Source organism: Ruditapes philippinarum, unplaced genomic scaffold (assembly GCF_026571515.1).
Source record: "Ruditapes philippinarum isolate M1 unplaced genomic scaffold, ASM2657151v2 ctg342_1_1_1_1, whole genome shotgun sequence".
Classification (NCBI taxonomy): domain Eukaryota; kingdom Metazoa; phylum Mollusca; class Bivalvia; order Venerida; family Veneridae; genus Ruditapes; species Ruditapes philippinarum.
Window position 1 is genome coordinate 1 of NW_026862072.1, and position 17,052 is coordinate 17,052.

The following is a 17,052-nucleotide window of genomic DNA, read 5'->3' on the forward strand; positions in this document are numbered from 1 at the left end:
AAGAATCTCTGTATTTTTAAAGTGAACAATTGCCATGAGCATTAAGAATATTTAGTGAAGGAATTATTTTACTGAATTGTTGTGATACCCTTTGAACACTGCAGCAAAGTTTTTTTAGTGGCTTGCCTATAATACAAAACATTGACAGTTAAGGGCCATATATTCAAATAAAAATCTTTGACAGAATTACCTTCTCCTGGACATGTTTGGGAATCATGATTGTAAACAAGTATTTCCAACTTTCAAATTAATATCTCAAACAGTTCAGTCAAAAAGTGGACTGGTACTAAAAAAACTTAACCAAGATTCTAAGTCGATAAAAGGCCTTAATTTTTTAAAACAAATCTTGACAGAGTTACCTTCTCTTGCGTACAGATGGGGGTAATGATGTGAAATAGCATTAAAAGTTTCAAAGCAATATCTCAAAGGGTTAAGGCAATAAGTGGATTTTACCCATATTCAATGTATTTTCTAAGTCAAAAAGGGGCATAATTCTGTCAAAAACCTTGACAGAGTTATGTCCTCTGTTGTCTGTTGATGAAGGTCGTGATGGTAAACAAGTATGGTCAGTTTCAAAGCAAATACCTCCAATGGTTTTGAAATAAAGTGAGGTGGTACAAAAAACTTAACGCAAGCTCAATACACTTTCTAAGTCAAAAAAGGGCCATAATTCTGTCAAAAACCTTGACAGAGTTATGTACTCTTGTCTGTAGATGGAGGTTATGATGGTGAACAAGTATGGTAAGTTTCAAAGCCATACTTGTAATACTTCTGAAATAAAGTGGGGTGGTACGAAAAACTTAAACCAAGGTGTGACGCCAACGCTAACGCTAACGCGACGCCGACGCCGACGCCGGGGCGAGTAGGAAGCTCCCCTTTTCATAGAAAAAGTCGAGCTAAAAACCTTGATTTTGATAACTGTCAAATAAAAACAATGACTTATAAAAACAAAAACTTTAATGTAGACATAAAAATTCATAGCCCTATTTTAATTTTACAAACCATGAATCAGCAAATAAGAACTCTTGCTGAGATTTGAACTCAGAACTCCTCTTATGTATGTGATACAATAAAGAGGCATTTTGACAATTAAACTACTAGAGCTTAAAACTTACTAACCATGGCTTGTTATTAAAAGATTAACATTCTTCTTACTTTTTTTGCATTTATATTTAGTTTTCAAATAGCCAAATTTAGGTCTATTATAAAATGAAAAAAAAAAACTGGCCAAAATTCATAATTTTATCCTGAAAATTCTTTTTAAAACTTATCTAAAGGATTTTTCAGAATCATTTCAACTATTAAGTACATAGAATTAAGAATTAAAAAAAAACAACAAAAAAAACACACACACTTAAAATGTTTCTTTTTTCATATGATTACACATTTCTAAAAGATTTTTGTAAAATATTGTCAATTTTCTTATCCTTATGGTTCTTATTTTACCAATCTAAGACATGAGCTGTTCTGATGAATAAAAAAACAACACTAAATTGAATTATCAACAGGAATAAATTCTGCCATGTACGTAAATTTTGCTTCTATAGGAGAAACGAGTAAATGACTGCAAACATTGTGTGAAAATGTAACAAATTCGAAAAAATTTTACGGAACTAAATTTCAACATTGGTACTGTGACGTCATATGATGACGTCTTGAAAAAGAACGCATGACGTTATGCAGCAAAACAAGTAAAAATGACTTAAAATCACTAAAAAGACTGGTTTGACAATTTTGCTTGTAAAATATATCAGAATGATAAGAACTAGTCGATAACAGAATAAATCGATAACAGGATAAATAGAATGATTGGTCCTATGGATGGAGAACTATCTGACCAAAGGCTCACCCAATAAATTCCTCCGCCTTGCCAGATCCAACCTATTAATTATTCTCTATCACTTCAGACATCAAGAAAATGGTGAACAATGCAATCAAAAATGTAAAATAACATTGATAATACAAATACAAGATTCATTTCTCCCCCTCTGCTTTTACCATGGCTTGGGACATGCTAGAAGTTAAAATTGCACACATCCAGATATTTTATTTTCTTCAAAAATCAATCCAAATTTAGGAAAAGTAAAAAAAAAAACAGACATGCATACTTCTTTGATTCAATTCAAAATTAGCTGATTACAAAATTTAAAAATATTGTCATATCAATTCTAACCACTTATTAAAGGAATAATATTGACCCAATGTTACAAATATTTTAATGCATAGAAGGAAATAAATAGAACTCTTACTTATGGCTTAATAGTAAATTTTTGTAGTTTTCTGAACTTCAAATCTAAATATTTAACTTAGAGATGGAACATATAATTATTTTCATTTCAAACAATATGAATCTGGAAGTGTGCTGTTTTACAACTAGGCAGCATTGGGAGAAGTGTAGCGATTGACCTTTTTGACACATACTGTTTTCCGGTAGTTACAGATTTAGCTCTGGGGGATTACACCTAATGAAGTATATACACCTTATGAAGTATATAGAGGATATTCAAATTTTTTTATAAATACACAATTTATTTCATTGAGTGGTATGAAAACAAATATTTCATGAGTGGCTACCGCCACGAGTAAAATATGATAATTTTCATACCACAAGATGAAAATAAATCCTGTATTATAGAAAAAGACTTGAATTTTCTGTTTATTATATACATTTGTACATTTTATTTACATTAAAATTTGAAAGATTACTTCTTAAATTTTGTTCATTGGCTGAATTTAGAAGAAAGTAATCCGGCAAGACACAAGTAAAAATATGTAAAATATGTTTAACTGCAGTGAAAAATATATCTTTTACAGTCAAAAATACGGAAAATGAAAATACAAATTTTATTTCATATTTCATTTATCAGTATATAATAAACACCATTATTATGTGATATATCTATTTTTTATAATTATTTTTAGAGTTTCAGGTGGTTACTATCTATCGCATATTTTACACATTTGAGCCGCGTCATGACAAAAACAACATAGTTTGCGACCAGCATGGATCCAGACCAGCCTGCGCATCCGCGCAGTCTGATCAGGATCCATACTGTTCGCTTACAAACCCTATAACAAGTAGAGAAACTGATAGCGAACGGATGCGCAGGCTGGTCTGGATCCATGCTGGTCGCAAACTCATTATGTTGGTTTTGTCGTGACGCGGCTCATTTATTTGGTGATGTGTTGTGTTAGAATTGAAATAAGATATCCAAATCAGTGATTTTATAGCTTGATAAAATAATTGTTTGTCATTTAGATGTGCTCATTATATCACTCGGGCTATGACCTTGTGATATTATCACATCCAAACTCCAAACAGTGTTGTTTAGCTATAAAATCACCGTTTGAGATATATTATTCTTTAAGTTTAAGCAGAAAATCTCATTTTATTTCATGGAATTATTAATACAATGATATTCTAATTATTTTCTAACAATGAAATAATTGTTTTATTTCTCTTTAATCCCAAAAAGGCCTAAAACATACAGATTGTTACATTATTACACAACATTTAGGTGAATTCCCGAGAGCTGTGTACAGAAAGAACCGGAAATGGTGTTTAGCTAGTTTTTCAAATTATTAACCTTTGATTGAAGCTCTGAAGAATGGTAAGTCTGTCACTGTACAGTCTATAGTTTATAAAGTCGTGCGTTTTGGTTTTGCTACACATCCCCCACCATTCCATAATCAGAGCTTCAATATCCATGTCTGACCAATAACCGGAGAAAGTTTTGGTCAATGATTGGGCTTTTAAAGTTAATCATGCCAAGTAGTTAAAGAAGTTGATTGGTCAACTAGGGAACGCCATGGCTTATGGTCATCAAATGAGGTGGTCAGGTCGGTAATGACTGGTAGATTTATCATTAATTAAGTTCAAGTCAAGGTATATATCATCATAAGTGTTCAGATCAATAATCCAGGAACACTTTGACCCATTAAGATTAGATGTACAGGTTTGTCATGACTAGTAGATGTCTGGTTAATAAGTGTAGAACACTTATAAATAAGTAAAATAGATGAGTAAAGAACAGTTTATTAAAGAAATAACATTAAAAACCGCATGGTCTGCACTTCCCCTTCACAGTAGAACTGGCCTAAAAGTGTAGAACAGTTGTTAAAGATAAAAACACTATATAAAATTGAGGTGAAATAGAAAAAAAATTAAAGTAGATAAACTGCATGGTCTGCACTTCCCCGTCATGATGGTCCTGGGCAAAAAGTGTAGAACAGTTGTTAAAGATAAAAACACTATATAAAATTGAGCTGAAAAAGAAAAAAAGAATTCAAGCAAATAAACTGCGTTGTCTGCACTTCCCCTCATGGTAGAACGGGCCAAAAGTGTAGAACAGTTTTAAAGATAAGTTATACAATAGAAATGTGTGTGACACTGTCCAGAATGAAAAAGTGTAAGCCGAGCTGATTGTCAGGGCTGTCCAGGGGATATGTTTGTGTTGTGTTTTGATGAATATGAGTGAAAAAAACAGTCCAGAATGAAAAAATGGAAGTCGGGGATATGTTTGTGTTGTGTAATGATAAATGAGAGTGAAAAAAACAGTCCAGAATGAAAAAGTGGAAGTCAAGCTGATTGTCAGGCTTGTCCAGGGCATATGATGGTGTTGTATATTAACGAATGTGAGTGAATACACAGTCCAGAATGAAAAAGCGGAAGTCAAGCTGATTGTCAGGGCTGTCCAGGGGATATGTTTGTGTTGTGTTTTGATGAATATGAGTGAAAAAAACAGTCCAGAATGAAAAAATGGAAGTCGGGGATATGTTTGTGTTGTGTAATGATAAATGAGAGTGAAAAAAACAGTCCAGAATGAAAAAGTGGAAGTCAAGCTGATTGTCAGGCTGGTCCAGGGCATATGATGGTGTTGTATATTAACGAATGTGAGTGAATAAACAGTCCAGAATGAAAAAGCGGAAGTCAAGCTGATTGTCAGGGCTGTCCAGGGGATATGTTTGTGTTGTGTAATGATAAATGAGAGTGAAAAAACAGTCCAGAATGAAAAAGTGGAAGTCAAGCTGATTGTCAGGCCTGTCCAGTGGATACATTTGTGTTGTGTTTTGATGAATATGAGTGAAAAAAAAACCAGTCCAGAATGAAAAAAATGGAAGTCAAGCTGATAGTCAGGGCTGTCCAGGGGATATGTTTGTGTTGTACATTTTGTATAATGATAAATGTGAGTGAAAAAAAACCAGTCCAGAATGAAAAAGTGGAAGTCGGGGTGATTGTCAGGGCTGTCCAGGGGATATGTTAATGTTGTGTTTTTATAAATGTGAGTGAAAAAACAGTCCAGAATGAAAAAGTGGAAGTCAAGCTGATTGCCAGGGCTGTCCAGGGGATATGTTTGTGTTGTACATTTTGTATAATGATAAATGTGAGTGAAAAAACAGTCCAGAATGAAATAGTGAAAGTCAGGCTGATTGTCAGGGCTGCCCAGGGGATATGTTAATGTTGTGTTTTGATGAATATGAGTGAAAAAACAGTCCAGAATGAAAAAGTGGAAGTCAGGCTAATTGTCAGGGCTGTCCAGGGGATATGTTAATGTTGTGTTTTTATAAATGTGAGTGAAAAAACAGTCCAGAATGAAAAAGTGGAAGTCAAGCTGATTGCCAGGGCTGTCAAGGGGATATGTTTGTGTTGTTTATTAATGAATGTGAGTGAATAAACAGTCAAGAATGAAAAGGTGGAAGTCAGGCTGATTGTCAGGGCTGTCCAGGGGATATGTTTGTGTTGTGTTTTAATGAATGTAAGTGAATACACAGTCCAGAATGAAAAAAAAAGGAAGTCAGGCTGATTGTCAGGACTGTCCAGGGGATATGTTTGTGTTGTGTTTTGATGAATATGAGTGAAAAAAAACAGTCCAGAATGAAAAAGTGGAAGTCAGGCTGATTGTCAGGGCTGTCCAGGGGATATGTTTGTGTTGTGGTTTGATGAATATGAGTGAAAAAACAGTCCAGAATGAAAAAGTGGAAGTCAGGCTGATTGTCAGGGCTGTCCAGGGGATATATTTGTGTTGTGTTTTGATGAATATGAGTGAAATAAACCAGTCCAGAATGAAAAAGTGGAAATCAAGTTGATTGGCAGGGCTGTCCAGGGGATATGTTTGTGTTGTGTTTTGATTAATATGAGTGAAAAAAACAGTCCAGAATGAAAAAGTGGAAGTCAGGCTGATTGTCAGGGCTGTCCAGGGGAGATGTTTGTGTTGTGTTTTGATGAATTTGATTGAAAAAAAAAAACAGTCCAGAATGAAAAAGTGGAAGTCAGGCTGATTGTCAGGGCTGTCCAGGGGATATGTTTGTGTTGTATATTAATAATGTGAGTGAATAAACAGTCCAGAATGAAAAAGTGGAAGTCAAGCTGATTGCCAGGGCTGTCCAGGAGATATGTTTGTGTTGTATATTAATGAATGTGAGTGTATAAACAGTCAAGAATGAAAAAGTGGAAGTCAAGCTGATTGTCAGGGCTGTCCAGGGGATATGTTTGTGTTGTGTTTTGATTTATATGAGTGAAAAAACAGTCCAGAATGAAAAAGTGGAAGTCAGACTGATTGTCAGGGCTGTCCAGGGGATATGTTTGTGTTGTGGTTTGATGAATATGAGTGAAAAAACAGTCCAGAATGAAAAAGTGGAAGTCAAGCTGATTGCCAGGGCTGTCAAGGGGATATGTTTGTGTTGTATATTAATGAATGTGAGTGAATAAACAGTCCAGAATGAAAAAGTGGAAGTCAGGCTGATTGTCAGGGCTGTCCAGGGGATATGTTTGTGTTGTGTTTTGATGAATATGAGTGAAAAAAAAACAGTCCAGAATGAAAAAGTGGAAGTCAGGCTGATTGTCAGGGCTGTCCAGAGGATATGTTTGTGTTGTGGTTTGATGAATATGAGTGAAAAAAACAGTCCAGAATGAAAAAGTGGAAGTCAGGCTGATTGTCAGGGCTGTCCAGGGGATATATTTGTGTTGTGTTTTGATGAATATGAGTGAAATAAACCAGTCCAGAATGAAAAAGTGGAAGTCAAGTTGATTGGCAGGGCTGTCCAGGGGATATGTTTGTGTTGTGTTTTGATGAATATGAATGAAAAAAAAACAGTCCAGAATGGAAAAGTGGAAGTCAGGCTGATTGTCAGGGCTGTCCAGGGGAGATGTTTGTGTTGTGTTTTGATGAATTTGAGTAATAAAAAACAGTCCAGAATGAAAAAGTGGAAGTCAGGCTGATTGTCAGGGCTGTCCAGGGGATATGTTTGTGTTGTATATTAATGAATGTGAGTGAATAAACAGTCCAGAATGAAAAAGTGGAAGGCAAGCTGATTGTCAGGGCTGTCCAGGAGATATGTTTGTGTTGTATATTAATGAATGTGAGTGAATAAACAGTCCAGAATGAAAAAGTGGAAGTCAGGCTTATTGTCAGGGCTGTCCAGGGGATATGTTTGTGTTGTGTTTTGATGAATATGAGTGGAAAAAAACAGTCCAGAATGAAAAAATGGAAGTCGAGCTGATTGTCAGGGCTGTCCAGGGGATATGTTTGTGTATATGAGTGAATAAACAGTCCAGAATGAAAAAGTGGAAGTCAAGCTGATTGTCAGGGCTGTCCAGGGGATATGTTTGTGTTGTATATTGATGAATATGTGGAAAAAAACAGTCCAGAATGAAAAAGTGAAAGTCGAGAGCCGATTGTCAGACAAGGGCATTAATTCTGATTTATTATCATAAATTCATTATATTTATAGAGATTTACCTGGGGTTAACAAAACAACATTCCAATCTCATTTCTCAACATAAACCATATGTTGAACAAAGTCTTTTTAACTAAACAAATCACATTTGCTTTGTTGGTTCTTACGTCATTTGACGACTCTCCATCTTTATTGGCAGAAAAATATGCCCAAAAATGGACAGACAAGGGCAGGTTAAAGGGTAGAACCACAGATATTCTAGTCTATCTAGTAATAGACTAGCTATAATAGATCATTCCTATCAAATTGCATACTGACTGTGTCCATCTCTCTCTATACTGATGTACAAATCTACCAGCACAGAGTTGTACCAAGCTATATTTGTTTTGTTGGTTCTCAAGTCATATGGCGACTCTCCACCTTTATTGGCAGAGAAAATATGCCCCAAAATGGACAGACAAGGGCATACTAATTTCTAAATTATTATCATAAATTCATTATATTTATAGGGATTTACCAATGAAATCATAGAGCAAGGTTTACCGTACAATACACCGTGTCCATCTCTCTCCACACTGAAACAACTTCCAAATGTACAAATCTACCAGCAAAGAGGTGTACCAAGCTATTCCATACCATATCCTTCTTGCGAGTATATAGGCACTGGGACTCTCGAAGAATTGATAGTCTCGATCAACTTTCACAATGCATGTCAAGTACTCCAATACTCTGTCACTGAGTGGCTTTGACCATCCACACATCCATCCATCATCACCATGTTTCATGTCATTCTTGCAAATTTGCCTCCTTGGTCTTAAGATTAACTGAAAGTTCACTGGTGTTAACAAAACAACATTCCAATCTCATTTCTCAACATATACCATATGTTGAACAAAGTCTTTTTAACTAAACAAATCACATTTGGTTTATTGGTTCTTAAGTCATTTGACGACTCTCCACCTTTATTGGCAGAAAAAATATGCCTCAAAACGGACAGACAAGGGCAGGTAAAAAGGTAAAAGGGTAGAACCACAGATATTCTAGTCTACTAGCTAAAGTAGAATCATTCCTATCAAATTGCATACTGACTGTGTCCATCTCTCTCCACACTGAAATAACTTTAAAATGTACAAATCTACCAGCACAGAGATGTACCAAGCTATATATTTGTTTTGTTGGTTCTCAAGTCATATGGCGACTCTCCACCTTTATTGGCGGAGAAAATATGCCCCAAAATGGACAGACAAGGGCATACTTATTTCTAAATTATTATCATAAATTCATTATATTTATAGGGATTTACCAATGAAATCAAAGAGCAAGGTTTACCGTACAATACACCGTGTCCATCTCTCTCCACACTGAAACAACTTCCAAATGTACAAATCTACCAGCAAAGAGGTGTACCAAGCTATTCCATACCATATCCTTCTTGCGAGTATATAGGCACTGGGACTCTCGAAGAATTGATAGTATCGATCAACTTTCACAATGCATGTCAAGTACTCCAATACTCTGTCACTGAGTGGCTTTGACCATCCACACATCCATCCATCAAACAACCATGTTTTTATTTTTAAATTTTTGCAAATTTGCCTTTCCTTTTGGTTTTTAAGATTTTAAAGAAATTCACTTTGGGGTTTTTCAAAACAAAAATTCCAATCTCAAATTTTTTTTAAAATTTTACCATAGTTGGAAAAAAGTCTTTTTTTAAATAAACAAATTTAAAATTTTGGTTTTTTAGTTCTTGTCATTTGACGGGCTCTCCACCTTTTGGGAAAAAAAAAATATTTCCCCAAAAAGGACAGACAAGGGGAGGTAAAAAGGTTTAAAAAGGGGAAAAACCACAAGATATTCTAAATTTACTTTTGCTAAAGTAGATCATTCCTATCAAATTGCATACTGACTGTGTCCATCTCTCTCCACACTGAAATAACTTTAAAATGTACAAATCTACCAGCACAGAGATGTACCCAGCTATATATTTGTTTTGTTGGTTCTCAAGTCATATGACGACTCTACACCTTTATTGGCGGAGAAAATATGCCCCAAAATGGACAGACAAGGGCATACTAATTTCTGAATTATTATCATAAATTCATTATATTTATAGGGATTTACCAATGAAATCAAAGAGCAAGGTTTACCGTACAATACACCGTGTCCATCTCTCTCCACACTGAAACAACTTCCAAACGTACAAATCTACCAGCAAAGAGGTGTACCAAGCTGTTCTATACCATATCCTTCTTGCGAGTATATAAGCACTGGGACTCTCGAAGAATTGATAGTCTCGATCAACTTTCACAATGCACGTCAAGTACTTCAATACTCTGTCACTGAGTGGCTTTGACCATCCACACATCCGTCCATCATCACCATGTTTCATGTCATTCTTGCAAATTTGCCTCCTTGGTCTTAAGATTAACTGAAAGTTCACTGGGGTTAACAAAACAACATTCCAATCTCATTTCTAAACTATACCATATGTTGAACAAAGTCTTTTTAACTAAACAAATCACATTTGTTTTGTTGTTTTCTAAGTCATTTGACGACTCTCCACCTTTATTGGCAGAAAAAATATGCCCCACAATGGACAGACAAGGGCAGGTAAACGGTAAAAGGGTAGAACCACAGATATTCTAGTCTATCTAGTTATAGACTAGGTAAAATAGATCATTCCTATCAAATTGCATACTGACCGTGTCCATCTCTCTCCACACTGAAGCAACTTCCAAATGTACAAATATACCAGCACGGAAATGTACCAAGCTATTCCATACCATATCCTTCTCGTGAGTATTTATGCACTGGGACTCTCGAAGAATTGATAGTCTCGATCAACAAACACTTCACCACTGTTACACAACAATCCATTTTCTGAAAAAATATTTAATTCCATATGAAAGTTATTTAGAGGTCGGCGGCGTACTATACAGATTTTTCCAAAAATCTTTAATCTGAAATCTCGAAGGGGACTCCGGGCGAGTAGGACAGCTCTCTATATACTTCGTATAGTCGAGCTAAAAATTAAAATCATTGAAGGGCCATTTCTCTGACAAATATGATTGAATCCAAAAATGTTGACGAGATGCACAACTAGACTTGTAACTGATCTTTCTTGTAAAGTTTAGATGAAATTGCACCAGTAGTTTTTGAGTAGTCCGGACAGACAGACGGAATTACTTACGTGACTTTCCTTTGATCTTTTAGTCACACAAGGCTTAAAAGAAGACACACAAGTAAAACAGAATTAAAAGAATCGAAGAAAATGTACCAATACCTATTGTTTTCCTAGTCACCCATTTGACAAACCACGGAGAAGTGATCCCTATATGTCACCACTACTCTGTAGAGGCAACACAAAAAGTTACAGACCCACCAACCTACCAAAAGTTAGCCTGTTAAACAACTACAACTGAAAATGCCTATCAAATGTATACTTTATTCATAAGTAATATAATAAAATTGTATTTTGTAAGTAAACATAGACAGGGAATGGAACCCTAGTCTCCAAAATGTCCGACAGGATACTCACCTCTATATTCATTTGGCTCAAATTGCACAGGATTTCAACCAAACTTGTATTTTGATTTTATTATGATTCATTACCTTTATTATGATTTACTATATAGCATCAAAGAACAAGGTTTACCTTATGACACGCATCTTTCTTCACACTGGAACAACTTATTGTTGTACAAATCTGCCAGCACATAAATGTACTAAGCTATTCCATACCATATCCTTCTTGCGAGTATATAGGCACTGGGACTCTCGAAGAACTGATAGTCTTATCCACTTCCGCTTCATCACTCCTCCATGGTCTGAAATATCACCAGGGTTTACAAAATAACATTCTAATCTTATAATGTTAATATTTATCATGTCTTTACAAATTACTTTTCAAGTAAGCAGGTAATTATCAATGTTTCATTGGTTTTATATTATATGAATGCCCATTCTTTATTATATGGCAGATAAAGGCCGTCAAATGAGTTTCAGGGTAGGGCAAGTTCATGCCAAGCAGAACCACTTACCTTCCAGTCTATCTAGCTAAAAGACTATCTCCAATAGACAATTCCTATCAACTGTATACTTTATTCATAAGTAATATAATAAAATTGTATTTTGTAAGTAAACATAGACAGGGAATGGAACCCTAGTCTCCAAAATGTCCGACAGGATACTCACCTCTATATTCATTTGGCTCAAATTGCACAGGATTTCAACCAAACTTATGTTTTGATTTTATTATGATTCATTATCTATATTATACAATTATTGACTAGTTAGCCATTTAATATGATGTGATATTCACCGGCAGATGACATATTGACCGAGGCGATAGCCGAGGTCAATATGACTTTCTGCCGGTGAATATCACATCATATTCAATGGCTCACTAGTCAATAATTGTTTTATTATATGAATAGGCTAAGAAATAAAAAAAATCACAAAAGTACAACCTTATATACATGTACAAATTTTGCATCGTTGAAGCGCGGAAAAAAGACGCACGTGTTTGGCGTGCAACGACTTCGCGAACGCTGCGCATACAAAAGTAATTCAAGTTTATACTCATCATTGCCGTGTAGCCTTTAAGTAAAATAGTAAAGTAATGATATTTTAATCGAGAAATATGCCATAAAGAACAAAAAGCAACAATTATTTTTTAAGTAACACGCGTATTTAACAGTCTACGGTGTATGATCATTGAATACGAGCCTCAATCTATTTTTAGACTGGGAAAATCCAATTCAGCCAGTGAATATGATACTACACCCAGTAAATATGATTTTATAAAAAGTTCTGTTGACTACCGTTTGAACCAATGAGATTGCAGCTATATTTAGATCATATAATAATATGATTTACTATATAGCATCAAAGAACAAGGTTTACCTTATGACACGCATCTTTCTTCACACTGGAACAACTTATTGTTGTACAAATCTGCCAGCACATAGATGTACTAAGCTATTACATACCATATCCTTCTTGCGAGTATATAGGCACTGGGACTCTCGAAGAACTGATAGTCTTATCCACTTCAGCTTCATGACTCCTCCATGGTCTAAAAAAATCACCAGGGTTTACAAAATAACATTCTTATCTTATAATGTTAATATTTATCATGTCTTTACAAATTACTTTTCAAGTAAGCAGGTAATTATCAATGTTTCATTGGTTTTATATTATATGAATGCCCATTCTTTATTATATGGCAGATAATGGCCGTCAAATGAGTTTCAGGGTAGGGCAAGTTCATGCCTAGTAGAACCACTTACCTTCCAGTCTAGCTAGCTAAAAGACTATCTCCAATAGACAATTCCTATCAACTGTATACTTTATTCATAAGTAATATAATAGAATTGTATTTTGTAAGTAAACATAATAAAATTGTATTTTGTAAGTAAACATAGACAGGGAATGGAACCCTAGTCTCCAAAATGTCCGACAGGATACTCACCTCTATATTCATTTGGCTCAAATTGCACAGGATTTCAACCAAACTTGTATTTTGATTTTATTATGATTCATTATCTTTATTATGATTTACTATAGCATCAAAGAACAAGGTTTACCTTATGACACGCATCTTTCTTCACACTGGAACAACTTATTGTTGTACAAATCTGCCAGCACATAGATGTACTAAGCTATTCCATACCATATCCTTCTTGCGAGTATATAGGCACTGGGACTCTCGAAGAACTGATAGTCTTATCCACTTCCGCTTCATCACTCCTCCATGGTCTGAAAAATCACCAGGGTTTACAAAATAACATTCTAATCTTATAATGTTAATATTTATCATGTCTTTACAAATTACTTTTCAAGTAAGCAGGTAAATATCAATGTTTCTTTGGTTTTATATTATATGAATGCCCATTCTTTATTATAAGGCAGATAAAGGCCGTCAAATGAGTTTCAGGGTAGGGCAAGTTCATGCCTAGTAGAACCACTTACCTTCCAGTCTAGCTAGCTAAAAGACTATCTCCAATAGACAATTCCTATCAACTGTTTGTTGAACTAGCTGAATTTTCTATCTCTTAAATAGATGATACTATGCATACAAAAAATCCTTAAAGTATAATATTGTAAAATACCTAATTGCTCCATCATGCCAGTTTCCAACCAATAATACACATGCAGCTATCCACATCATCACGTCTCCGCCACAATGTAGAACTAGAACACCAACATCTTCTTTCCAGGGGGTTTCCAAAAACACAAAAAAAACACAAAACATTAGAATAGGGGAAAAAACAGTTAAAGAACATGGCAAGTAGATCTGTAAAACAAAAATATAGGTATAAGAGCAAACAAATACAGGCATTTCAAAATCTAAATTATTATTTACATTATTAAACATATCAAACATAATCATAGTACACAAATTCTAAATACACAAGTCATAGCATAAAAAGAGTAGGTTAAACATGAAGGAAGAGGTCTAAAGGAAATAGGAAGAATAAAACAAAAATAAAAAAAACATATGATTATTTTATTGGTGAAAAAGATACAAATACATATCAAATACAATACTCGAGTATGAGTATATCAAAAAACCGCGGGCGCATCACGTAGCCTGGCCAGAATCACATTTTATAACAACAACCATCAACAATAACTTTTACTCAACCCATTACTAACTACAGGGGGTACAGGGATAACGTACATAAAGATTTTTTTATAAATCGCGAGTATATAAAAAAAAACGCGGGCGCATCACGTAGCCTGGCCAGATTCACATTTTATAACAAGAACTTCTACTCAACACATTTCTAACTAAAGGGATAACATACATAAAGATTTTTTATAAATCGTGAGTATATAAAATAACAAACGCGGGCGCATCACGTAGCCTGGCCAGAATCACATTTTATAACAACAACCATCAACAATAACTTCAACTCTACACATTACTAACTACAGGGATAACATACATAAAGATTTCTTATAAATCACGAGTATATAAAAAACCGCGGGCACATCACGTAGTCTGGCCAGAATCACATTTTATAACAACCACCATCAACAATAACTTCAACTCAACACATAACCAACTACAGGGGGTACAGGGATAACTTACATAAAGATTTTTTTTATAAATCGCGAGTATATCAACAAAACCGCGGGCGCATCACGTAGTCTGACCAAATCACATTTTATAACAACAACCATCAACAATAACTTCAACTCAACACATAACTAACTGCAGGGGGTACAAGGATAACTTACATAAAGATTTTTTTTTATAAATCGCGAGTATATCAACAAAACCGCGGGCGCATCACGTAGTCTGGCCAAATCACATTTTATAACAACAACCATCAACAATAACTTCAACTCAACATATCACTTACTACAGGGGGTACAGGGATAACTTACATAAAGATTTTTTATAAATCGCGAGTATATCAACAAAACCGCGGGCGCATCACGTAGTCTGGCCAAATCACAATTTATAACAACAACCATCAACAATAACTTCAACTCAACACATAACCAACTACAGGGGGTACAGGGATAACTTACATAAAGATTTTTTTTATAAATCGCGAGTATATCAACAAAACCGCGGGCGCATCACGTAGTCTGGCCAAATCACATTTTATAACAACAACCATCAACAATAACTTCAACTCAACACATCACTTACTACAGGGGGTACAGGGATAACTTACATAAATATTTTTTTTTATAAATCGCGAGTATATCAACAAAACCGCGGGCGCATCACGTAGTCTGGCCAAATCACATTTTATAACAACAACCATCAACAATAACTTCAACTCAACACATCACTTACTACAGGGGGTACAGGGATAATTACATAAAGATTTTTTTATAAATCGCGAGTATATCAACAAAACCGCGGGCGCATCACGTAGTCTGGCCAAATCACATTTTATTACAACAACCATCAACAATAACTTCAACTCTACACATTACTTACTATAGGGGGTACAGGGATAACTTACATAAAGATATTTTATAAATCGCGAGTATATCAACAAAACCGCGGGCGCATCACGTAGTCTGGCCAAATCACATTTTATTACAACAACCATCAACAATAACTTCAACTCTACACATTACTTACTATAGGGGGTACAGGGATAACTTACATAAAGATATTTTATAAATCGCGAGTATATCAACAAAACCGCGGGCGCATCACGTAGTCTGGCCAAATCACATTTTATTACAACAACCATCAACAATAACTTCAACTCTACACATTACTTACTATAGGGGGTACAGGGATAATTTACATAAAGATATTTTATAAATCGCGAGTATATCAACAAAACCGCGGGCGCATCACGTAGTCTGGCCAAATCACATTTTATAAGAACCATCAACAATAACTTCAACTCAACTCATAACTAACTACAGGGATAACATACATATTTAAAGATATTTTATAAAGCGCGAGTACATAAAAAATAGCATACATCAAGAACAATATAAACGATCAAATACAAAAGTTGTAAAATATCATCACACTTACTTATTCACAAAGAACGTCTTCTCGGCGCGAGTTTCCCACCAAAAATGACCTGTTAGCTCAAATGATCACGTGGTCTGTAATCTGTGAAGCGGGAAAATTCGGCATATTCCGCCGTGCTTCTCAACTCTGACCTTTTCATTATTGAAATATTGTTGGGCAATATTGGCCCGAGACATTTGAATTTTCAATGACCTTTTATCGGCAATCATCGGAATCCGGCATAACGGTATCGATTCAAATATGATCGAGAATGGGAAATCTTAATTTATAAGTACACAGGGGTGGCAGGATAAAGCCATATACGAAAATGCACCAACAGGAAAAACATTTGAAAGATAATATATGGGTTGTTAGAGAAGTGGTTAAGGTCCTTGTTTCGCATGCGGAAGGTCGTAAGCTCAAATCCCACAACGGGTGAAACTTTTATTAGGCCTTTGAATTAAATTATTCTATTTTTGTTTTACTTTTTAATTTATTTATTTTTTTATGTTTTTTAATTTATTAATAATCATTATTTTATTTATTTTTCCATGTATTTCATTTACGAGAATGATATAGCTTATAATGTATGGTGGCTGATTTGGAACACTTTGCGCGTTGCGTTGTCGATAGCGACAACACAACCTATATCGTTATCGCCTTTTCGTCGCACTGACGTCTTGTAGCTTGGCTTATAAGCCAATCCTTTGATTTGAGCGACATGGCGACAACACGCCACACGACAACGCGACGTTTGGCGTGCTTCGCTAGCTACAAGACGGCGCACAAAAACGTTCCAAATCAGCCACCATAGAAATCAACTTTATTTCTCAACGGGAATGATTTGGAGTGCGGGTAACTGATGCCTGCAC

At 35.1% G+C, this 17,052-nt stretch overlaps 1 long non-coding RNA gene across 1 annotated transcript; it reads right to left on the minus strand.

Annotated features, from left to right (window-relative positions):
• Positions 1–10,311: 10,311 nt before the first annotated feature.
• On the minus strand, positions 10,312–16,793 carry LOC132717838 (uncharacterized). The gene is made up of 5 exons (XR_009623999.1): positions 13,791–16,793; positions 13,266–13,437; positions 12,583–12,754; positions 11,333–11,504; positions 10,312–10,557 (listed from the first exon to the last, which is right to left on the minus strand). It is a non-coding gene; the product is annotated as an uncharacterized LOC132717838 (long non-coding RNA).
• Positions 16,794–17,052: the final 259 nt, after the last annotated feature.